Below are 25,405 nucleotides of genomic sequence, written 5' to 3'. Positions count from 1 at the left end.
GTGGAGAAATAAGCACTGAGTCAGCAGCAGAGATGATTGAAATTTATCCAAAACATGTTGCCAAAGATTTTGGTAGCACCTCCAGTATTACTAATGACGAGGCTGGGAGGTTTGGAGTTCCACTGATTGGCAGCTGCACCCTCGGAAAGGGACAGGGGGAAACTTTCTCATCTGTCAGGATCTCATTATTTGCAATGGAGCCTGACAGCTCTAAGGTTACACATGTATAAATCAGTCAGGCAGAAGAGGAAGCAGACGGTAATTTTATTTTGCAGTGGCACAGGGGGAGAATTGTCATCCCGGAGTCTGAGCAGCACGACTGCTGCCATGTGCTGAGCAAGCATATACCATTCCCGAGTCCTTTCTGTCCCCGCTCCTGCTCCCTGCTGCCAGCACTGGAGCCTTCCTCCTCAGAGCTGCCCTCCTCCTCCTCCCCCCGATCCTTGAGAGAGGCCGAGGCAGCCAGCAGTGCTTACCTGTCCCCTTTCTGAGCTGCGTGGAGTTGAGATCACGGCTGCATTAGTTTCCTACACTGTCATGTCACTGCTTCCTCTCCTCCCAGTCCCAGGAAAGGCTGGGTGGGGAGGAATCCCACTGGCCTCTAAAGTGAGAGTCTCAATGCAAGAACAAGATAACTTTTTTTAGGAACTAAATGAATCCCAGAAAACCAGCCCAGGCAGCACTGGAAGTTGGAGCTGGGGTTACCAGGATCTCATGACAGGCTCTCCTGCCAACATCTTCACTTGGGTGTCAGCTGGACCTGAAAGCAGACTTGGTTTGTTTTATATTTCTTTAATCAGACCTGGAAGAAATAATCCAGATATGTATCAACTGCTAAATGTTTTTTCTCATTCTCAGCTTGTGAGCGATGTGGCTTCAGGTTTCTTGTTTGGATTCAGATACTGTAGTGAGTTAGACATGCCATAAACTGTGTAGACTTTCTGAGGTGACTGATTCAGTTTACTTGTCTGGCAATATATGATACTTCTGCCAGGTCTTTAACCTGGGCTTCAAAGCATCAATTTCTAGCTACATGGAGAGGATACATAATACCTTCTCAGAAATTAGGCAGGATCTGAGATTTTTTTTTAAGGGATGAAAGTGATGTAGGGAAGCAGAAGAGATGGCAGAGGAAAACTATTTTGGTATCTACTATTACCAAGCTGGGAATAGCTTCTCCAAAGAGATACTGAACCTCCACTTATTTGAAAGTTTTTAAATGAAGCACTGCAGAAGATGTTGAGGGAGGAGAAATAGTCCTGATTTCTGAACCTTTCTGTAACACGGACTTGTTGATTCCCCCTGCAGGTTGGCCTAAGGTGAGGCACAGAGCAGTGTGTCCGTTCACTTGAAATCATGGATCCACTTAGGAAGTTTCAGGTTGCAATCTGTGGACAGGGTGCATGACTCTTCTGTGTGGGTAAATAAATAAAAAAAGCTAGAAAAATTAGGTGCTATCTTCTACAATAATGCTGTAAAACATAACCTCTAGCATACACTGTGGATAGGCCTCTTGAAAAGAAAACAGCTCCTCTGGATAACCACTTCAGAAGCTCTGGAGGTGCAGAGAGTATTCTGATTTTGCATAAATTTACTCAGGAAGAGAGAGCTTGCCGCTGTTACATATTCTCCCTCTCTCTCCCCTTATCTCCCTCCTTTTCCCTTCTTCCTCCTCCCTCACCCTCTGCCTTTTAGCGGTAATTAATCTCGGTACATTACTCATTGGGATAGTGTTCTGTTTTCTCCTGCTTATAAGCCAAAAGCACCTAACACTTGTCTTTGCCAGCCCTGGGGTTCATAAAGTGCCAGAGAAAATGAGGAGTTTAGTAGCTTCTCTCCTTTTCCTTTTTTAATGCACAAAGATTGAGAGCTTTTGTGTCTGTGCACAGCCATGTAGCCCCATCCTATTGCTTCAGTTGACAACTACTATCTCCTTGGGACATCAGGGACGTAGCAAACGGAGCCGAGACGAACAGACCTGGCGTCACCTGCCCCCCACCCCCGCCTCTTCCCTGACATTTTTGTGCTTGCAGTGCTTTTCCTTCCAAATGAGAAGCCATGGATCCATTCAGCATCACCTCCTTTATTAGCCTTTATAAAAGAGGTTGAGAAGATTTCCTTACAAGCAAGAGGGAGAGGCACTGGGGGAAGGATCAGTGAGTCGGTCTAGGCAGGAGAAGTGGAGCAGGGGTGGCAGGAGCTCAGGCCCTGAGTGTTGGGTTGGGCTGGGGTTGGGATGGTGACTCTTCAGCTCCTGACACAGGGCTGGTTTGGCTAGTTGCCCCAAGCAGGTACTACGGTCTTCGGTGCCCGTGCTGAGGGCTCTCGTGCAAGAATCACATGCAATGTGAATGCATCGCTTTTCTGGGAGAAACAACCAAGTGCTCAGCTCTTCCCCATCCTCAGTATAAATTTGACTCCTTCCACACCATTATCCAAATTTCTTCTATCCTTCTTGGTACTGTGTTGTGATGAGGCTTTCTCAGCACTTTGATTGACTGGTGATTACTTACTTTTCCCAGCACCAGACAATGTCCACATTCTCCTCTCACCGTTTCTACTGCCCAGCATCCTGCTGCCTGAAGTCATGCACTTTATGTAGCTCGCCTTTCCACCTTCTCTCCTATTTTCTCTTGTAGCTGTGGTCAAAGACCCAGATCTGTTCATACCCCTCTCTCTGCTGTGGGGGGCATTTTCCATCTTTTCTCGAGTTCTTGGGCTGAGCTGTCAAGAGCGCTGCTCTAGAGGACCTGGATGGCTGCAGAAAATGCCATTTACGTCAGCTTATTCTCACGGGGGAAACCTGCAAGTTGTAAAATATATATATAAGCCTGTTGGCTGAGGCCTAAAGTGAAAATTAACCCCTTGCATTGCACTTCCTCACCTTGCCCAAATACCAGAGGGCAGAGAAACCTAAAAAAGGAGTATTCTGTCTCCATCTCAGAGGGTGAGGGTGAGACAAGGAGGAACAATGGGCAATTCTAAAATATACTGGGTTTGCATGCATTAGGAAGTTTGAGAGGGGTTTTTGCTGAAAAGGCAGCAGAGAAAGGCTGTAGCAGTATGCAGAAGTCCAGGCCAATTAACCCAAACCATGCCCAAGATGACTGCATCCCCTGGTGTGCAGGAGATGCTTCCAGTGTTGGAGTGCAAAGGTTAAAGCGGACAGAGGAGAGGAGAGAAAGGGACACGAGATGTTTTTCTGCACGTGTTTGGCAAGTTCTGGCACAGAAAAGGCTTCTTATGAGTTTCCTGGGAGCTGAGAAATGAAAGCAGCTGCTGAAGAATCACCTTAAGGGAGATTCCTGATAGACTGTATTTAGCTCTCCGTGTTATCCACACTTTCTAAAGAGCTGAAATAACAAACTGTGAGCAGAGCGGCAGGGAAGTTATCACTGGTGTTAGAAAGAGGGGTGGATTGATGCGTGACTGGCTGAGGGCAGAACAGTTCATGGCAGGTAGCAGGACCCACTACAGGAAAATATCATGGCTACTGATTCTCTGAGCTGACACTGGACCTTGCTACTCATCCAGGATAACAACAAGGTGGCTTTAGCAGTTGTCTTCAGCAGAAACAAAAAAGTAAATTGTCATTGCAGTTATACTTCAGGCATTTTCCCCTTGCCCCAGAGGAGGGCCAAGCCAGTATTCCTTTAAAAACTCCTTTAAATTTAAACCGTATCCTTGTTGCTGCAAGTTGCATTCTGGCAGGAGGGTCACACATGCATGTAACTTTGCAATAGCGTCCAAAGATTTCACATGTCAAAACCCTCTTGCTGCACAAGTGAAAGGGCGATGCTTGCACTGTGTGTTAAGTACATAATGAGAGAGGTATGGGGGCAGGGGCCATATTTGAGGAAATTACAAAATATTTCTTGAGTTAAGTATGTTTATGAAACATTTCAGTCAGGACCAGTTATACACCAGTGGTTCCCAACCACATTCAACCCTTTTCATGGCACTGCGTGCTGCTTTCTTCTGTCTCCCATCTTGACAGCAAACCCCAGAATATTGTTGCTGCCTCTGCCTTCCTCCACTGCTGTCAGTTTGAGAATGTGCCAGTGGAAAGACTTAGATAACCAGCCAAGCAAAGCATACTAGTTGGGTCTCTCATCTTTAATGTTGCCGTTCAAGCCAGAGAGGTTATTTTAACTGGGACCTAGTATTAGAGATAAAATTATTTTTTTCCTGGAAAGTGATTGTGTTAAATTTGAGATTAACACTAAGATTGATTAAATTTAATCTGGACCCAAATTTAACTTTCTGTCACTCAACACTGGCTTCCACAACGCAGAAGAAAAAGAATTAAAGCAGCCAGAGCGTGGGATATGTCAATCTCAGCTATTCATTTTTAGGATGTTACAGGAGGCCAGTGTGTTTGGACAGTGAAAGGAGAGAAACAGCCTGGTTTTAGAAGTGCTAAGTATCCCAGAGAATTCCTGGTACACTCAAATTTTGGACACTAAAGCTTCCTGAACATCAGACCCATAGAGTACAGAGTACATCTACGTTACTTGCAGTATCAAATGAAAAAATGTTAGAGTTCCTATTCTCTTGCTGGTTTGTTTTTTTTTTCTATTACTTCATTGTAAATGATTAAAACCTACTGACAGTATCTCCTCTCCACCCCCCCTTTTTTATTAATTCATGATGAATTCTGTTTTCTGGCTGACAGCAGTACCCTGTCATGGTTCGAAACTCTTCCAGTGCTTGGTTGGCTTGTTGCTTGCTTGCTGAAAAAAGTGTTTATGTCAGGATTTTTGGAAAGCAACAAAATGTGATGTTATGGAGTGGGAGGAGTTATTTTGTTTTGTTTCTACAGAACTTGAACTTTCAGGTATTTACATTGTCTATTATGTGACCCTTATTAAGAAAAAATAATGCAAATTTTTCTGGTCTGTTTTTTCTATTCGTTCTTTTTTTATACCTTTGATAGTGTAATAATGTCAGTAGGATGTAGCATTCCGTGCATACGCTGGGGTCTGGCAGACTTGCCAGAGGGTACAATATCTTGAGGAAATTCTCAGATATTCCCGTGTTCCATTTTTGTTTCCCTTGAGTTTCATCTCACAGTCACCTGCTGCTGCATGCAAGTTCTCTCAGATTATTAGGCTTGATCTTAAAGATGTCTTCTGTTAAAGTCTCTGTATCTGAAGTAGTCTCTCGCACGTCAGAGTTTCATCCCATAAGCATCCTACATAAGGAGTGAACTTTCACCCCAGTGCACAAAGTTTGAGAATTCAAGCTTTCTGTCAAAAATCTTTTTACTGGAACAAGAATGACCCCTCTATTTTGTGAATACAATGAAAGCATTAAAAAAATTAAGAATGCAGCTACCTACAAAACCAGAGACCATTCTAAATCTCACCTTTCCCTACAATCGCATATGTTTGTTTAAAGACATCACATGTCAAACTGGTAATGGTTTTGCATGCAGAGCAAGGGAATATAGTTATTGTCAGAGACAGGTGCAAAGTTTTAAGACATGAAATGATGATTTTTCACTTAGATAATGCTCCCAGTGCCAAAGAGGAGACTATTCTCTACCAAAAAAAAATTAAGAAACTGCCGATTGGCAGTTCCATCTGTTAAAAGATGTTCCCTCTACAGTGGTGTTTGTTTATACTAAAAAAGTGACTGCATATATCATTAACTTACACTAATCATGTGCAGTCTAAGAAAATTTCCAGAAAGCCAACAAAAACTGTGGTTATGACGATCCATGATGTACTGCACTGATTCACATTTTGGTCTGTTGCACATAGTGCCTAACAAGAGATCATTTGGAGAAATGGTGTTCTGAATAACACTGTTAGTAAATCAGGGTCTTTTGCTTCATGTGTCATATAAGAGTTTGGTTCCTAAAGTGAAAAAATAGGGTAATGGGGGGGTCCTGCCTCGTTTATAACACCATTCTCCTTTCTGCGTATGTTATCAAAATGCTTGAGCATCCTAACTCCCTATGGATTTAGTGTTGTTTGGCACCTAACTGAAAGCAACTTGCTCACTGGATAGCCAACTTAATTTAGAATGCACTACCTACAGTAAAATTATCTACCACATGTTGAGATGGGTAGTAGGCTGTATGGGCCACCAGAAAATTTGGACTTCAGGTCTTTGGACATCTCTTTTTCTGAGATGTTCTTGTAAACAGCTACTTTCATCTTTGTGTTTTCAAACTGAGGGTCAAATGTACTTCACTGAATATCTATTTTTCTTTCTCTTTCTTTGCTTAACAGAATGCTATCCCTGTTTTACTGTGTCCAGCTGGCACATCCCCAGCATGCTGATTTCATTTAAAAAATCACTACCCATTGTAGAAGCCAGATGTAGCTGATTAGCAGTGTTTTGCTCATCATATCACTCTGCTGGCTGAACTGTTCAAAGGGCCATTCCTGCAAACAGTGCAGTGAGTACTTCTAGAGTAGTGAGAGAAGGCATGAAGTACTTCATCTGTGATGTGCCCGAGAGTGGGATTGTGCTTTGACAGGGTGTCTGTCATCCCACAGCTCTAGGATCTGAGATGGTTCTTCAAACATACTGTTACTGGGGTTCACTTAAGTTGTAGCAACTTCCAAGCCAGCAGCAAATTGAGCAGGCTTGCAGGCAGCCTCCCTGCCCAGCCTCAAACTTGCAGGTCCAAATTTGTACCTGGGGAGCAGGCTTTGTTCCTCAAGGCTATGGACAGCTTCCTTTCAAAAAGTATGGAGCAGCTATCAATATTGTGAAGATCCCTATAAACTTGTTTTATAGTTTCAGACTGCAATACTATCAACTCAGACCTGATAGCAAAAATACAGTGAGTGAATTACCACTTGCATTAGATACACCACAGTGATTTACGAGTGTTGTTCATGTTGTCCTAGGAAATGAAAGCTGGAACGATAACTGTCACCAGATTACAGGAAACCTGACTTAAGAGATTATTCTATCTCTTGTATCCCCTATACCATATTAAGCAGGTCAGGCATTACAGTTGTTGGTGTTTGCTTGAGTTTCATCTATGAGATGTTACATATAGTTTTGCCCCTGCCAAAAAAAGAAAAATTGATCTGAAGTTTTCTATCTTGGTACTTTGTGCTGCATTGTTTCAGGACTAGCCAAAATGTTAATCACATCTAAAAATAGAACTTAGGAAGAATAAACAAGTTATGAAGAATAAACTTTGTAGTACATTAAAATTATGGTGAGGTTGGTTTTGTGGTTTTTTTTTTTTCAGGTGGGATCTGCCATCTCTGGAAAAGCATGTACCAGGCTTGAGCCTTGGAGAAAATTGTCTGCTTGCTCTTGGTGGAGGCTGAAGTTGTTCTGCACTGCCTTTTTGGACTGGGTGAATCTGGGAAGCTGAGTGGCAAACGGTAACCTTTTCCTCTGCTGTTAGCGAGCATCCAAGCAGCTCTGCCTCGAACGCTGCCAGCGAGGAGAGACGGACTGGCAAGAAGTTCCTGATGCTGGAGAAGGGAGCGGGTCTGGCTCAGCAAGCATACGGGGAGCCAGGCCTGCGGAGGGGGCCGGTAGAAACATGGGCTACAGCTGGTCTGTTGAGCAGGACGGGAGCTGGTGAAGAAAAGGATAGGGGCTGGAGGGCAGGGAGCTCTGAGGAGGGAGAAGGAACTGAAGAAGGTTTCATGCCTGCAGCAGGGACATAGCATTAGAAAACAGAGTGCCAAGGTGCTCTTTCCTGCTCTCTTCCCTCCCTTTCCCATTTTCTTGGCTTCATCACCTGAAAACTGAATCACACATCAGCTAGTGTGAGGTCTGGTTAAGTGGCATCCCTACCTTTCCCTAAACTGCTTGGGCAGGTATCCCTAACTAAGTCTGTATCCTAGTGCATTAAGGGACAAATCAAGGTTATATATGAAGGTTGTACTCAGTGTGAGCTTCTTTATAAACAACAGCAAACATTTTCATTGCTTGGCTTCAACAGTTTTAGCATTTATAAGGTATTTGAGTGCAGACTATACTACATCTGGTAGAAAAATAGCTATTTTCATGCTGTGAGTACTTATTTTTTCACTTGGGATAGTTTTTCTATCATTTGAGTAAGATACTCTAGTCTTCAGTCCTTACCAAGAGAGGGTCCGGAATTTCATGGTGTAAATAGGCATCACTAACTTAAGGTTTGCATTTCAAGGTTTAGCTTTACCACAAAGTACTGTATATTCTTCTTTTGGGAATCTACATTCTTGTTCATATATACAATATGTAGCCTCTGCTCCTCAAAAATAAATCTTAACCAGTTGTGATCATGAGATAAACCCCAACACTTGAATCGCCTGACTTTGAAAATGACTGGTAGCACGTTTTATACTTGAGTACATAGACATGAAACTGGACCCTTTGGAATAATGAAGAAGTTAAATGATAGCCCAACTGAAAAATTGTCATCTGTTATTTTGACAGATTATTTATGCTGGGAGAATGATTAGTGAATGGGGGGAAAGGAAGGTGGCAAACATCAAAACAAGTAATTTATCCTAGTGTTCTTAGTTTTCCTACATTTTACATAAGAGTGCTGGACGTATTCATGTATCAGTGAGATGGAGGAACTTCCTTCATCAGCAACCAATACAGTCCGATACATCCACAGCTAGAGAGGGACAATACTAGGGATGCCAGTTATGCTGCCTCAGGGGAGAAGGAATGTAATTTCAGAGAGAGCAGGGCAGGAGGACATCAGCATGTAACTACCCTAGCAGAAAATCGATATATTTCTGAGCACAAAGCCACTTGTAACTTTTAATATTGAGGCTGCCAAATACAGTGGGAAGTTAGTTGCTTTTGATGCAGCAGTCAAAGGGTCAAATTCTTTCCCCTGCTGCTCCAGCGTAGCTCTGTGGCAGTCTGCTGGGCTCCGCCAGTGAAACTGAAGAGGAGGATTTGGCTTGCAGCCTGGTTTTAATCTGCACGTATGGTATCAATTTTGGAAGCATTTTCTGGTTGTCCTCACAGTTATAAAAGGGTAGAAAAATATATTTATTCTCTTCCCCAGTTAAAAACCAGACTTTCGTTAACTCATTTGTGTTAATTCTCTACCTGAAAAGTGCAATACTTAGCTTCATCTTCAGTTTTGCCATAGGGTTGCCCTTTCTGTTAATAAGTATCTCTGCTATCTATCCTAAGGGAAAAACTGCTCTGGAGAAACCAGCTTGCCCCAGCGGATCCCAGTTCTCTCCTGCATGCATAGCTGGTGCTGAGTCCATTGGGACACTAACCTACGGGTCCCTCTTCGGACCGTTGGCACTGGAGTCTCCTGCCCATCACCCTTCCTCCTTTTTTTTAGCATGTTTGCTTGGAGATGAGGAGTGTTGTGGAGCATGGGATGTTGGCAGTAATTGTGTACACTTCCAGCCGGCTGCTGAAGAGGAAGTATCTCCTCGTGCTCACCGAAATCTTCAGCTTTTGTGATGAGCACAGTAGCCATCAGCCATTGATAAAGTCTCTGGTCCCATTAACAAGCTCTGACCCTCTCAGAGCTCCATCTCAAGCACTGTCCTACCTTTCCTAATTGCTGGTTTACTATAAGGTTTTCCTGAGATGGTCTCAGGACACATTCCTTGCTTTTGGTCCCTTCTGCACTGTTTTATGTCACCCCTTTCTTTGGGGTAGACACTGCTTCCTCCTGCTTCTGAGAAAGACCAGCAGCTCCTGGCTCTCCCCAGGGCACAGGACTGCGAGAAGCTGCCTGCAGCAAGGATCTCAGCTTTCCTGCATAATTGCAGATCGCATTCGTATTTTCTTCAGAATCTGAGGAAACTGCCGTGTGAGAGGCAATTAAGCTCTTTCAGTAATTTTTTGTCTTTTTTTGTTGTTTTCTCATCTAATTTCTAGTTCTTCTTCCCTCCCAATTGCTTCTTCCTTTGTCTGTCTTTCCGCCCTCTTTTTGCGCTCTCCTTTTTTTTAACCTCTTTCATCTACCTTTACACTCACTCAGCACCCAAGATCAAAATTCCCATGTGGCTGTACAGACCTATTGCTTCTTGACTCTTTTAATAGGCCTAAAAATCTTCTTTAGCATAAAATACTTCAATAAATAGCATAAGATAACCATGTAAGAAGCAACTGAACAACAGTGGCAGGCTGCATGTGATAAACTTGGCTTTAGTTACACTACTAGGAAATAAAATGACTGGAAAACACGGGAGGTGAGAAAATTCTGAAGTAGGGAGATGAGCCAAGGTTGTTGGGTGCAGAGTCATAAGGGCAGCCCTATCATGCACCAGCCAGTAGATAACACTTGCCACCTTGAATTTCTGCTGACAGCTGTCCACGTGTGCCGATACTATTATTGTAGGTTAACAAATCATTGGAAGTTTATTTCCAGGAAATTGGCACTGCAATTGCTTCTAGCAATTTCCCTCAACTCCTTGACCCTGGAATGTCAGTAGTTCATAATGATTAAAACAGGAAGCAAAGAAGTTCGTCATGCTTTCTAGACCACAGTGCTGCTCTGGTACTTTATATGGAATACGTATCGTCTGTGTTGTGCTGGTTTAGATTTCTCTCTTATGAAAGACAGATCACTAACTGCTGAACTGACCAAAATTACCTTCTAACATACTTACCATGAAAACAAGCTTTAACACCTGCAGACCAATATGCTCATGTCTGTATTTCAAGAACGGAGAATGCCTGAAACAGGTTCTCTTTTAATAAGATGAAAATTTTTGGCTATCCAAAACCATCAGCTGATTATGATCACCATGGCCTTATCTTAATTTGGCTGGCTTGGATGTTGAATATGAGAGATGTCCTATTTTGGAAATACATTCCCAGTATTCAGTGTATTATGAAACCAGCCTGGGTTCTTTACTTTTTACCTGCAACATCAGCTTTTTTAGTAAGTCAGATAATACAGGTTTCTGTGTCTATCAGATTCGTTCTGGCTGTCTACTACCAATCACTACAACAGTTCCAGTTCACTTAAGTCTTTTGCTTTGTGCAGTAGTATGGTCGTGACTGTAAGTATGGAGCTGTTTCCGTAGTTTTCATTTTGGATAGTGGTAGCAGCAGTGGGAAATCTTAGCTAGTCGGGCCATTGAACACAAGCGTGCCAGAGGCCTTGTGCATCTGGGGTTTATCATTGCACCATCAGACAAGCTCTGGCCATTGCGTGCATCGCACATTTAGATCTGCATGACCCAACTGACAATAATTTCTGAGCAACACTGGGATAGGTTTATGACATATCCAGAACCTCAAGCTGTGTTGTACTGCACGACACACTGTCCATTTTTAAACACTGATTTGCTAAGTCTCTGCGTAACTTTTGCATCGCTAGTGGGTTGAACAAGGCTACTGAAAAGTTTTCCTGAGGTTTAAGGATTTTTAGGCAAGGGAAAGTATGACAGTATATTTAAAATTTTATCCTGCAAAAGACTGAGTTCCGGGGCCAATTAAAATGTAAAGAAACCCATAGAAAATAAACTTAGGTAATGCCTTCACACATTCAGGACTAGATTAATCAGGCAAAAATTATTTGAATGGATTTGTCCAATGAAAATGACATTTCTGTACACGGTATGCTTTGATGTCTTTTTCTCTTGCACTATGGAATAGATTACAAAAAAAGCCTACAACTGTGCTAAGCAAACACTGTTGTTTAGTTGTACCAAGTTTTTGTTCCAGCAGTGGAATTCATTAAAACAGCATGTTCTGTATATTGCCAGCAGGTCATCAGTGCTTGCTTGAGTCAGGTTCCTGACCTTTATTTTCTCTCGCCAAGTCTGCTAGATGGTCTCATTTTGGGAACTGTTAAAATATCTAGCATTATTAATATATCTAGCATTATTTTTCTCATAGCTGAGAATATCTTCACAGGAGTGCTCATTGATCTTCTTTGGTAATTATCAACTAGTTTATTTTATAGAGAGTCAGATGCTTAATTGTAAATAGCTGCTGAACAGTATGAAATAAAAAGATTTTTCCCTCACCTAAAGAAAATTTAAATGCATTTGGAAACCTCTTTAGGATTTGAGGTAAGCTTTTTTCTTCGATGGAATGGTTGGGGGGTCCTCTCAAGCAGCTACTCAACTGTATATGTTCCCAGTGAATTACGTGGACTTGTAATTCTCTAGCCTGATGTTCTGGTTGCTTTTATAGGTGTAACTGAGGTTAAATTCTTCTACAGAGTTACCCTGTCAACATCTCCAATAAAATGTGCTCCTACACTCTACTCAAGTTGGAAAATTGTAATCAATCCACAGAGGTCCAGCTCAGCATGTCCCTAACCTCTGTGCTTAAGCGCTGTATTTCACCCCCGTTTTGGTTTTGGCGCTGATCATAAGCACCTCAGTCCATACAAGTCTAAGCGTCAGGCCAACTCCTACGTTAGGGTTGCTATCTAGGATCAAGAAATTACACTTGCTTTGCTTCCCTCCCTAATTTTGTAGATGTTCTCAGAACAGACCTAACCCATGAGAGTCTACAAATGCAACAGTGGTTGCTGTTCTCTCTGTGCTGAGCTGGAAAGGGGGGCAAGACAGCGACTACAACATTTCTCCTCGCAGAAAGTGGAAGACTCTGATTCAACTCTTCTTGGCCCGATGGGGGCTGAAACCTGCATTTCCCAAGTAATCTGCCAATTGTTTTAGCAGTCAGGCGTGCTGCAGAGTGACAATTCTGACGTCTTCAGTCAACACCGAAGAACACCAAATAATCTGAGCTGCGGTGTACCAGGTAGGCATGGCTGTCTGTGGATGAGGTGGACGTTCACATGGGTGAGGGGAGCTGTGTATTCGACTTCCTACTCCTGGAACCACTTGGTATTTTGTTTAGTGTTCCACCTCTGCCATTCTGCTCCTGCTAGGCACCTCCCTCAGGAGAGACCTGTGGTCAGTTCTTGGGAAGAGGCAGCCATCTGCTTCTTATGCCAAGCTATCTGAGCAGCAGAGAGCAGCCGATTTCACCTTCTCCTTCTGTTCCCTCTCTTCATTTGTTCCTTTCATGAGTACTCCTTTTATCAGGTAGTTTTAAGTGACCTCTACTCAATGTCTGATTTCAGGCAGCTTCTGACTTGGAGGCTGACTCATTTGGATTCCTTTGTCAGATCTTTAACTTTCGCAGTGTGCTGTAAAAGGAGCTTTAATATCTAAGTTTGGAAATTTTGGATCTCTGGGAACTAGGCACCCACAAGTTAGGGAGTGTCGTGGTCAACTCTGTGGCATTTACATCATTCTGAGTTTTACCTTTCATGCCTATTCCTGTAAAGACTTGCAAATAGTCTTGAATTCTGGGCTGTCCTATGGAAGCAAGAGCCTGTGGTGAAAGCAAATGTACTGATTCCAGAACATAAAATTGACAACCTGTCCTTCCCACCACCAGTACACTTTGAAAGATTTGAGGCCCTGGAGGCATAAAAGGATGCCTCCTATTATGAATATGCACAAACTCCGTGGAAGTCAGATAACTTATAGCAAAAAGATCTGGTCCCAGAGCTTATTGTTAATAATAATGAACTTAATCATATATTCCCAATTGATTGCCACAGGCTGCGGAAAGATGAAACAAATGTGACCAAAGCCTTTGCCTGTTTGTGCTGTTTTGACCAAGCAAAAATCTTGCACATTAATGAATCCCCCAAATATGTGTTGTTTAACCTGAACATTTTAATGAGTCCTGTCTCCTGTTCCTCAGACTTTGGCTTTCCCACAGTAGACAACTACACAAATGTCTTTTATATCCTGGATGCACCAAACCAGCTTTGCTACAATAAATGATTTTACTTAAATGATCAATAGGATGTGAAGAAGAAAATACAGAGAATTTTGCATGAATAAGTGAAGAAGAGGGTGCTTTCCTCTTTTGCTTTTCATCAATGCCATTCTCATAATTTCAATAGACTTAAGGCAGGTTTATTTCTTTCAGTGATTAAAAACCCTACATGTATACAAATTTTGTGTACAAATTTTGTCAAGGTTATTGAAATATGTGAGAGCATATGTATCTGTTACAAGATCTGATAGATAATTTGCAGTGTGCTTGGTATGTGGCACGTGTGTTTAGAATTCACCTAAGAAGAAAGAGACGATCAAACAAAAAAATTGTTCATGAAGAAAAATAGTAACTTGCTTTCAAAACATACATTAGATTTTATTGATCTCACTATGCTTGGATGAAAATGTCTTCAACCTGGAAAACAGTGGTACAGTAGTTGACTTACCTCAGACCTATCATCCTGGGAACAAAGAAGGGTTTTTTTCTGTTTCCAAGCTGCAAATATTTTGCAATTGATTAGAGTCAGTGACAAGGCTACAAGAACTTCACCAACAGAGGTCTTTTAGCTGTTCTTCTCTTTCCTGTTCACAGGGAAAGGTGATCCTGTCAATATGGTAATGAAAAAGAGACAAACTTCATGCAAAGGAATTTTGCACAAGAACACTAAATATATGTGAGCGCCCAATGGTGAAATGCCAAGATGTATATCAGTGTGCTAACTCCACTGTTATTACGGTAAGCAGGCTTTTACAGCATCTAGATCCACAGCGTTGTAAATACACACCAGACTCCCCTGAACAAAAGTGTGGTATTGATTTTGGTGTACTCTGCTGCGCTGTTAGGGTCCTTAATGACACGCTGTTACTTCAAACAGCATGACAAAAACTTACTAAAAGAATTTATCTTTCCTCAGTAATTAGAGGCAAAGCAAAAGTTAGATGATCCCAAACAATCTCTGATGAGAATTTCTCTTAATGCTTCTTTTGATCTCTAGTGCTCCTGCTCCAAAGTAAAGCATCTAGGTAAATATAAATCCTATTAATTTTTCATAGAAAAGCGTTTCTCTTCTAGACAGATTTTGAACATTTTTTTCTAAGCCTTAAAATGGACTTTGCCACTGACCGTTCTGAGATAGGGTTTCTTAGTAACACCTAATGGCCTCTGGAACACAGGGCCAAGGTAAAAACCCAATTTTGGGGTTTGAAAAACAAAGGTAAGTTACCACAGCAATGATGTGGCTCCATATTTCTTTTCTCCATTCTCTCCCATCCTGCCCATTTGAGCTGGCAACAAAAGGAATACAAAGTCTGCCTGCACTGGGTGATGCAAAGATGAAGTTGAACACCTTGGACCTGTTCTGAGTTTGGTATAAAGTTATTTTGTGTCCTCCATCCCTTTTTCAGGGGAACCTTTCTGTCTAGCTCCTATGTACATCAAAGGACAGATCTGTGTGTTGCCTCTTGAGATCATCTGCTTTACAATGCCAGTAGTATTGCATGAAGTTATTTTACTATGGAGATTGTTAGTAGTGAAATGAGTTTGGGAGTTTAATGTTGGGTAAGAGAATACAGGACGTTAAATTAAGCAAGATATCCCTAAGAATGAAGCTATACAATTCAGAGGATCTAGCTTTTTCAGGCATTTGTTATAGCACAGTGAATGCAGTTCATTTCAAAGTGATTTCAAAAGCAGATAAGCAAGTATGTGCATTACAGGAATCAGTCAAAGAAGATGGTTTGAGTTTTGAGACCATTTGCCTCAACAATGCTTCAAGAGTGCAGAATACCACTTGTTAATTTAAACTTTGCCTTAATAAGAATCTATGAAATTGGCATTTCTTAGAGGTGATTTATTTCTTTTCATGGAAGAGAAACACAATACAATTAGAAAACTCACATTTATCCATTACTGAGATCATGCTGTGTCCTTGAGACCTGTGGTAGAATTATAGATTGTTTGGGATTGGAAGGGACCTTTAAAGGTCCAACCCCCCTACAATGAGCAGGGACATCTTCAGCTAGATCAGGTTGCTCAGAGTCCTGTCCAGCCTGACCTGGAATGTTTCCAGGGTGATACAAGTTGTGATGCAGTTCTGCAGTGCTTCTTCACTCTCCTGTGCCTTCTGCCATGTGGTGTGGATTTGTAAGCCCATGAGAGGAGTCAGGCATAGTTTACAGCTTTCATACTTAAATTTCATAATGATTATACTAACTTTACTTTGCAAGAAGATTATGACTGGTGCCTTCCCCTTTCCAATGTACTTTTGTTATTTTCCCCTTGCACAGTACCACTTTCCAAAAAAATCTTTTCCCTTTCTTTTCATCAATCATCGTGTAAAACATTGTTCTGCCATCCCTGAGGACCCATGCACCAATGTCAATCATATACAAGCTATTTCACACAGCCATATTGTAAAGTGACTAAGTAGTATGTATGTCAGGAAGTCACAGACAGTATAAGCATTCAGTTGCTTGCCTATACAAGGTTATCGAATTAACCTAGACCTGCTTAATGGTACTAGTTACCTCATTAAAGGTAATTGATGGAGAATCTGGTGTTTCAGTGTTAAAGATCTACAGAAATACAGTTTTAATAAAAGCATTTGCATCTGCAGGTAACTTTCAAATAAAAAAAACCCTGATGAAAGGTTATCTGTATGCAGAATTATTTGGTTAAGTTTCTTTAGTGGCTAAGTAATCCATCCTGCAGGTCTTTGAAATGAAATTAAGGGAACAACTTCACAAAAGTTTTAGGAGTGCAGGAACTACATCTGAGTGCTGGCCGCCTCAAGATATGTGTGGAGCTCCGGAAGAAACCGCCCACAGTGACCCCTCAGAATGGCAAATGTGGGACCGATGGCCAACTGAGCCGAGGAAAGTCTGCTCTGCTGGCAATGATACAGACCTCTCGTATAGCACATCTGTGCACGTGCATGTGCTCTTGCTGTGCAGAGTGAAATCTGCCATGACAAAGACTCTATCAGTCTGCTAAGACTTGTGTTCCTCATATGTTCTCACTGATGAGCTGTAAATATCCTCCAAGCTAGCTGTATGGTACAGTACTATAGTTATGGTGGTCAGGTTTCTGTTAAAAGTACCGTGTAAAAGAGCCGAGAAATGTGAAACAGATGAAAAAGTTGTAAAACAAAGATGAGATATAATGGCTGATCTCAGGATAACTTCAGAAATTGTCAGTGCCATAAAGTGATGTGTTAGTCTATGGCTTTAGGAGAAAACATAAATGCAAACCAGGTTTTCTGTTTTTCTCTATTCAGCTAATGAGAATTTGACCAGGGTGTAGGCATTTCATCTTATACTGACCTGCTATTTTCACTCATTTTGGAAAACAATTGCGACTTGCTTATTTTGTGTAACGGCTTTTGTAACCCCACACGTACATCTAGTTTAGCAACTTGCTGGATCTTTGCATCCCTCGTGGCAATGTAGTCCCTGCTATGCACCGAAGCAGGCCCCTGCTCTGTCTTGACTTGATGTGGGTTTCCTGCTTTAGCCACGTCCCGTTCCCTCTGCCCTTGGGTCAACATTCTCTGGGCAGCATTCCCTCCGGTGGGCTGGATGACAGTGTAATTTTGTACTGCAGCTCATCTGAGATCAGCCAGTCTCTCCCCCCTCCTAAGGGTAGGCACAGTGGCTGCTTTACCTAAGAGTGTCATAGGAACAGAGTGGCTTCAGCCTCCTTGTCTTCCTCTATGTACCCACAGGGCAGAAAGAGGACTCTAAATCCATCAAAGTTTTATGGAGGAGCTGTAGGTCTCAAATATTTCCCTGTGCATGCAAGAAGAGAACATGCAGCTAAAATGTGTGATAGTAAACCCCTTAATTCACCATGTTAATGCCATTTATTCCTAGCATTGTAATTTTCCCTTTCCCATTTTACCTTCTTCCTATCCGCCTCCCACCAGCTGTGAACCACACAGGCAACCTACTTCAGAAGTTTGACTTTGTCATATTACTGAGTGTGTGCCACAGCTGCAAATGCAGCTTCTCCCAAAATATCATTGCCTCGGTTCCTGTGGCAAAGTGACTGAAGCTTCATCAGGTCAAATGATGCATTCAAGGTATCTGGGTGCTATTTTCAGTTTTGAATGAGCCAAGGCCAGTTATCACAAAATACTCTGCAACAAATTCGATTTGCTTAAAAGTGGCATGGTAGTACCCAAACCAACAAGAGGAGTTGCCGTGAGGGGCATCCTAAAATGAGTGGACCACTAGTCGAAAGATAATTAAAATGATTAGCAAAATATGATTTTGAAAGTGTATCTCTTTCAGTAGTGCTTTTTCCCAGCTCTCTGTTTTCTTGTACTGTAAGGCACAACAAGAAACAAATATCCTTAAACACAGGCCCATCTGCAGCCTCAAAAAAAGCAACTAATATGAAAGAACAGTAACCCCAGCTCTGGGGGTTTTTTGTGTTGTTTAAAGCCCTACATAAATCAAGAGGAGGCCCACAAAGGGAAGACTGGTTTCAGGGACTGGTCTTGATTTTCTGCTTAGGATAATCAAGATCAGGAATCCATCTCTAATTAAAGGCAAATAGAAAATATGCAGGATTTTCACATACATTCTTTTCATACTCATAGTTTAACGTGTTATGTATACAGTATTCTTTTCCTTTAGTTCAACTTTCTCAAATTATGTGCAGACAGCTTCAGCTGCAGGGAAAGGTGGGAGTATTTAGGATATCTAGAATTTAACTGTTTCACTCCTACTACAGAAAGACCTGTTTCTTTAGCAGAGGTATTCGATAGAAATGTGGTTTCTATTTTCAACAGAAAACCTCAGTGATTCTGTGTGATTCTGTTGTGTGTGTGTTTTGGGGGTTTTTTTGGTTTTGTGTGTTTTTTTTTTTTTTTTTTTTTAAATTAGTAGATCCTAGTGAAGATGTTTGTCTGGCTGCTTTGAAGAAAGACATGCTTTTAGTTTTAATAAACATAGTACTTTTTCCTTGTCTGCTTCTGTTGTAGCGCTGGTTCTTTTTACAGTGATTTTCCATGGAAATGTCATTCAAGTGAATGAAATTTAAGCAGGATGTGGGTTTTGTCACTTTGATGGTGATGTAGTTTCCCAGATGTAAGTTTTTCATTAAGAAATTAATATTGGCAGATTGGGTATTACAGTAAACTGAACAAGCTCGAGTATGCGGTAGGACCACATCATTTTGCATGGTGATGTTCAAGTTCCCTTCTCTCCCCGCACAGTGAAGTCTGGGGTTGATTTACATAAATTCTTAGATTTCTAACAGCAGCACCCCGTAAGTTGAACTATTCCTCATGCTTTTGGCTCCTTTTCTGAGACATATTGCTGACACTTCCATCACTGAGTCAGTATAGCCCAATGAATCAATGTCTGGTGTCTAGTTTTTAATAGAGGGAAAGGTTTCTGATGATATATGTGGTTGCATTTAATTCTGTGGCAATAAGATGGATGAAGATTAAAGTTTGGCTGAGATAGTTCTACCCTGAGATCCTCTTCACCTAACGCTCAGAGTACACTTACTCACACAACTTGACTTTGTCCATTAAACATGCTTTCCATAACTAAACTCTGTGTTGAAATGGATGCTGAGAGCCAGCACAGCCTTCCACTAGGCCAGTTGTCCAGAGCAGTTTAAATCGCAAGCTCTTAGGAGAGGCAATACTGAGGTAATTTTCAATCACGCAAAAGATTCAATATCTCCAGCAAAACAGTTTTCTCAGGGAAAAAAAAAAAAGCATTAAGAGCCAATTTCCTTGAATGAAAGAGTGAATGCCCTTCTTCCCCAATGTAAGAATAGTAATAGCTGTGCAAGGAATACTGGAACATTTTTTGTAATGACTGTTTCTGTGGGCTGTTGGTCCAGTAGTTAAAGGCTTCCTGTAAATCATTTATATTGATGTGGGTATTTTGGGGGTATGTATTTTTTTAACAAGTTTATTTAAAATAATAAAAGCAAACATGCGCTTGCTCACTTGGTTAGTCACCAGTGCATCTTGGTTCTGCCTTTTTCCTTCTCTTCTGTTCATATGGACTCCACCATTTACTCCTCTGAAAAAAAGTGAAGGGTAAGAGAAGGCTGAAAATGGAGAGCAGGCGGCTAGGTCTAAAATAATTCATAAGGACATCACTGCAGAGGGAAGCTTAGCTTCACCAAAATGCAAATAAACTGCCCATTCTTCCTGCAACGCTCTCGACTTGCATTCCCTCCACAAGACCAAGTACCTTTTGCTTCCTGACTATTCTCAGCCCTGCAGCTGTTGCAGCACGCACCTATTCTTACTCAGATTTACTGACTTACTGTGACTCACCACGGTCTGCTTTCTCTGCCGCGCTGCCTGCCCGTGGGTCTTCCCTGTAGCCGTGACCGCGCTGCAACTCCTCCTCTTATTTTGCTGCACCACGGTCTGCTTGCTTCTGGGCACGATGGACTCGTGCAGGCTTTGGTTAGAGGCACCAACTCATGAACAGGGATGACATAAGCTGAAGTCTGATGCTGTTCCTGCTCTCTCGTCTGCCTAACTCCACTGTATGGATGGTTTACCTTTTTGTAAAGCAGCTCCTGCATTGCCACAGGTCGTAGCAGAGTAATATTTTAGTGGCATGAGAATGACCTCATGAGTTACTTGGCCTGCATGGGTGGTGGATGTCAGCAACTACGCTTGCAGGGCTAGCCTAAGCTGTGCTTGCTTGCAGGCCAAAAACATCACAGGTGTTCAGGCTAATGGAGGTGACTAAATGTGACACTAGCTTTAGTTAGAATAAATTCTAATTTTATTTGGCTTTTTTAGAGGTGCATTTTATAGCCAGTGTTTTTTACTGTAGTACTCATCAGTAAGAAATTAAATTGGCAAGCAGGTAGAATTGAGCTTCTTAAGGATTTTTACTTGTTAAAATTGGCTCTAAGCAAGTTTCTGATTTTCATATTTTGAAAAAAAAAAGGCCTTCTAACAATTAACGTTTATTGGTTTTTTTTTCTTATAAGGAATCCTATTAATATCTTACTTTTTACAGATTTACCGTAGTGGAAAAGTTTAATCCAAAAATATGTAAGAAACCTTTTTTCTGTAACTTTAAAATTGGCAGTGAACAACCACTGTAATTTTAAAGTAGCTATTTTGTATTTTGGTAAAGATTGTTGCAGCTTTTCTTTTCCAGCTGAAGAATATTTTTACTTTTTCCTTTTCCTGTTTTCAAAGAGTGTAGAATATTGTGAACAGTTCATTTTTTTTCTGTTCATGTATTACAAGAAATAGTATCTTAATTATCCAAAGACTAATTTAAAAAACAGGCCTCGTGGTTTTTATAGTATCACTTTTTTCAGGTATCCTTATTTGGATTATTTTCTTCTTTTCCTTTCTTTTCTTTCTTTCTTTTTTTTTTTTTTGTATTTTTTTACTCTGAGAGTGTTTTCTGAGCTTCTTAAAACCATTTATTCCATGCTTGTTCCTACCTGTCGAACAGTTGTCAGTAGTTTCCTAGAAACATTGCCGTCCCAGTGCCTTTATTGTGCTAATTGCTGGGTTTGGGAATGTAAACTTCAAGCGTGCTAATCTGAAGTCACTTAGTATGAGATAGACCAACTTTTCTTTCCAGTCTTGAGTCTCCGTCTACTGCATGTTGCTTGACGTGGCCAATTTGCTTATGTAACTGAAATCACCATTTGGTCTTGAGTAGCTGAACTCCTCAGGAAATCTAAGACTGCCGAGTATTTCCAAATAAGAAAGAGGTAGTCACGTATGAACTGTATACTCCTGAGGGCATGCAAACTGTTTTTTGAGTACGAGCACATGGAGGGATAAGCATTGTCCTGTACAAAGGACCCCCACTGCCTGACCTGCACTTTTACTGAAGTCCAAGAAGGAAAGAAAAGTTTGTGGACTTTACACACCCTGTGGAGTTTAAGTCTGTTGATAAAGAAGAAATAAAAGTGAAGTGCATGCAATTTTGACTCATCTGCTAACTGACTGTAAATCTACAGCAGTCTATTTATCACTTTCACCAAGGCTATTGCAATGCAAACTGGCAAGAGAATACAGCTGCCTGTGCCTGTACACAGAGCCTAGAGATGGGTCAAAAGGTGAATATAAATCAACAATATCGAGCTGCTGCATAAAAGGCAAAGCCCGCAGTCCGAGGGAGAAATGGAGCCGTGGCTGCGTGTGAAGTAGCCCCCAGCGCTGTGTGGGACAGTCACATTCGGGTAAGGTTTTAACTTGTATATTGTGCCTGGTTCTGGGTGCTGCACTTAGAGACGCTTACAGACTGAGACAAAATCCAAGACCACTCATGAGGATGATCAGGGCTCTTAACATTTTTCTCAAGGAAGGACATAATGAAGTGGGTTTTCTTCATTTCAGAGATGGGAAGACTGAGGGGGAGGTATGATAACGGTGCTCACATATGTAAGCACTTCATGTCCATGGTGGGTGGAGCAAAATCTGGTGAGGTGCAGCAAGGAAGATTCAAGTTTGATATCAGGAAAAAGTTTCTCATGGCAAGCATATGGAAGTACTGGAGAAGTTGTCTTCATCACCAAAAATCTTTGCAACTGGATTAGATAAGCATGGGCCAGGAACAGTTTAGGTAATCCCTGCCTTTCCCAGCTGACCTTCTGAGACTCTTACTAGCCTTGAGATTTCTGTTGGAAGACAACCTATGTTTCTTTTCCTGTACCTGAATAATGTAGCATGTTTTTTTTTCTCAAACTTTGCAGTGTTATAGCCTAAAAGCAATGGTATCTGCTTAAGCACCGAGTCCTACTGTAATTTAACAGTGCCAGGCTGTTTTTTTGTGAGCATTTCTAAATTTTACAGGAATTTTATAAATGTCTTATCTAAAGATATACAATTAGCAAAGTTTTAGCAACATCTTCAGAAAGGCTTAAAGCAGGGACAGCCACCCTGAATAAGAAGAAATGTGTCTCTAAGTGTAGGTGTAGCTTTTCAGGGCATGCCAGTCCTGAGATAGGCCAGTCACTTCACCTCCACCAACCCATCAGAAATAATGAAGTGCTTACAAAGAGCTCTTGACTGTTAAGCCTGATTTTTTTATATTCCCTTGCACTTTTCTAACCATTTGAATTCAGACTTGTTCTTTTATTTATCAAGGCAAAAGAGCGCACATACTTCAAATTAATAATGATGCAATAATAAAGCTGAGTTGCACTGTTCCGACAAACACGGGGGTGCGAGCATGCAGGGTTAGGAGTCCTGGGGTATTTGGGGCACTGTTTTACTAAACTGCAGGGGCCTCACTGTAGGCTGATAACTCAGGGTGCCAGGTCAGTGGTGAGATATCTTCTTTAAGTGTTAGCCAGAATTTGTTGGCAGGCGGCAGGGAAGTGGATAGAGGACTCGAAGGTCAGATGTTGTTCCAAGTTTGTCACAAGTATGCATTAGGGAACAGCAACGTGGGGGTGGACAGGGCTGAGATGCTAGATTTAAGCAGGAGACTGGTGCCTGACACCATCATCATTGCAGACAGGAGCGTGGATAAAAAGAACACAAAACTACAACGCTGGTTTTCTTCAGACTTCTGAAATAATGAAATAACTGTAGGGCTGCCCATAATATATCAATGTTAACCCAGCTCTATCCAGTACAGAAGACATGATGGCATACTTCAATAGTTTTGAGGCATGTCTGCTGAATGTCATGTAGATTCCTGATGGTGCAGTTGCAAGCAGGACAGATTTTAACTGCCTGTGAAGAAGGACATAAATTCTCTAAACGCTCTACAAAATCAGACCAGCCGTCTTGCCTGGTACACTTTCTCTTCAGCAGCACAGATAACTATAATTGCTATTTAGTGAGACCGTGCAAGCCTAGTCATTTCCTCTGGGCCATTCCCATTGGGTTGCACCAGATCCACTACTGTTGGATTAGGGATGTTACAGGGTGCATTCCCTCCTGTTCCCTTTCTGTTTATGGACCGACTGTCCATAAATTTATGTAATCCTTCCTGAATCCGCCGATGGTGTCTGTCTCCACAATCTCCTGTGGTAGCAAGTTCCACCAAACTGACATGAGGTATAGTGTGATTTTTCATGAGAGGGACTCCTGAGCCTGCCTTTCTGATTTTCTTTCTAGAAAGTTTTGGTTCCTGCACCTTGGTCACTTCAAAATAATAGCTTTGAAGTGTGTGGAGCTGTGGTGGAGTTTCCCTTCTGCCTCTCCATTTGCACATATCTGCACTTTCTGCTGGCTACCAGTGGGACTGCACGGAGGTAAAAGCATCCTTATAGCCTTTTATCCACTTTCTTCCGTGTGATGTATCCTTAAGATGGTGCCCGTATTTCACCATGTAGTAACAAAACTAGTCAAAGTATTAACTAAAACTAATGCGCTCCCATCTTAATCTCTTTAGATGTGTGGGGTTTAGTATTCAAGCAACAAGTGTTACGTGTGCCTAGACCTAATTCAGGTCAGGATTGCATCCTTCTGCAGGAAGATGGGTGGTGTAGGAGCAGCTATATAATAGGGAAGAAACTGTGAAGAGTACTCCTCCCAGTATATCTATACTTTTTGAAGGGGAAGTGTTTGAGCCATTGTTCACAATACGGGTTGAGGATTATCGTCCATACAGGCATACCCTTGGTCTCTCTCCTGTAAGTGAAGTCAGTCCTATGGAGACTCTGCCTCTGCCACTGCCCTCAGTGTTCTCAGTCTGCAGCAGGAGAAGCTGATGCTGGAGCAGCCGCTGGAACTTCCCGTGGCTCTCCCAGATCCCCGTTTCCGAAGGATTTGAGTGCACAGAGGTTTCTGCTGATAGAAGGCTGGTATAAGCCCAAGGCTTCCAGAGTTTTCCAGGTGGTTCTTGAATGTTCACAGAATGACTTTATGTGCAAAATGTTAAGTCAGTCTTTCTTCCCCTGTAGTGCCTATTGACATAGAAATGCACTCTGCAGCACTTCAGCCATGCTGAATTTTGTGGCATAGGAGTGAAAGAAAAGGAAAAAGCTTTTGACCTTGTTAATTGAGCAAATTGAATTTTCCGTGGCTGTCAATATTACATTGTCTTCATGTCATTTTTACAGTACCTTTTTAACTCTAACCATACTGTAAACTATGGCCAGAGGTGCGTTTTCAAAGCTCAGATCTGGAGCTCCTAAACAATTACTTTATTGAATTTGACAGTGGTGATGGTAGCTCACCGGGTATTACTGCAGCCAGAAAAGAGGTTAAATCTCGATGGTAATAGAAAAAAAACCTCAACATTTGTATATTTTCTGTAATAGACTTTATTTGACTAGTCTGAACAGGTTCATACTCAGGTTCAGGGAGGCAGGCTATTCTTTTTTTTTTTCCCAGTCATTGACAGCTCTTTAGCAGTTTTCAAGAAGCAGTCAACAAAAGCATAAAAAGTATCCCTGATCTTTCAGTGTGGATATATCTTTTTTCCCTATAGACGAAAATCTCTCAGAAGCCTGGAGGTTAACAGGAGCTGAGATGGAACAGCTTAATTCCTTCAGGTGCAGTATCATATATTTGGGGAAAAATTTTTAAAGTATTTTTTAAAGTTTTGAAAGTTGGGGAGGGTTTAAGCATTCAGAGGAACACACATACCTTTAAACAGATACTGAAAAATTCTGGAAGGAGTAAGTGGTTTTGTATTTGTCATATATATACAGATATACTTATGCACGTACACAAACCCACATTTCATTTAACTGTTGATAATTGCCAAGGGCCAAA

At 41.6% G+C, this 25,405-nt stretch overlaps 2 long non-coding RNA genes across 3 annotated transcripts in view; both read left to right on the top strand.

Annotated features, from left to right (window-relative positions):
- LOC128139264 (uncharacterized) overlaps window positions 1-19,075 on the top strand; it is a 29,533-nt gene extending 10,458 nt beyond the window's left edge. The window contains exons 1-5 of one of the 2 annotated variants that reach the window (XR_008234296.1): window positions 1,309-1,420; window positions 7,220-7,358; window positions 12,510-12,678; window positions 14,308-14,451; window positions 16,426-19,075. This is a non-coding gene — a long non-coding RNA (uncharacterized LOC128139264). Of the gene's footprint in view, window positions 1-1,308; window positions 1,421-7,219; window positions 7,359-12,509; window positions 12,679-14,307; window positions 14,452-16,425 lie in introns of those variants that run through there. The other variant, XR_008234295.1, reaches the window with a different exon arrangement.
- Window positions 19,076-21,672: 2,597 nt separating this feature from the next.
- LOC128140289 (uncharacterized) lies at window positions 21,673-24,467 on the top strand. Its single transcript, XR_008234683.1, has 3 exons — window positions 21,673-21,912; window positions 23,801-23,937; window positions 24,297-24,467. It is a non-coding gene; the product is annotated as an uncharacterized LOC128140289 (long non-coding RNA).
- The last annotated feature ends 938 nt before the right edge of the window (window positions 24,468-25,405 follow it).

Source organism: Harpia harpyja, chromosome 1 (assembly GCF_026419915.1).
Source record: "Harpia harpyja isolate bHarHar1 chromosome 1, bHarHar1 primary haplotype, whole genome shotgun sequence".
Taxonomy (NCBI): domain Eukaryota; kingdom Metazoa; phylum Chordata; class Aves; order Accipitriformes; family Accipitridae; genus Harpia; species Harpia harpyja.
This window is presented reverse-complemented; position numbering and strand designations above follow the sequence as displayed.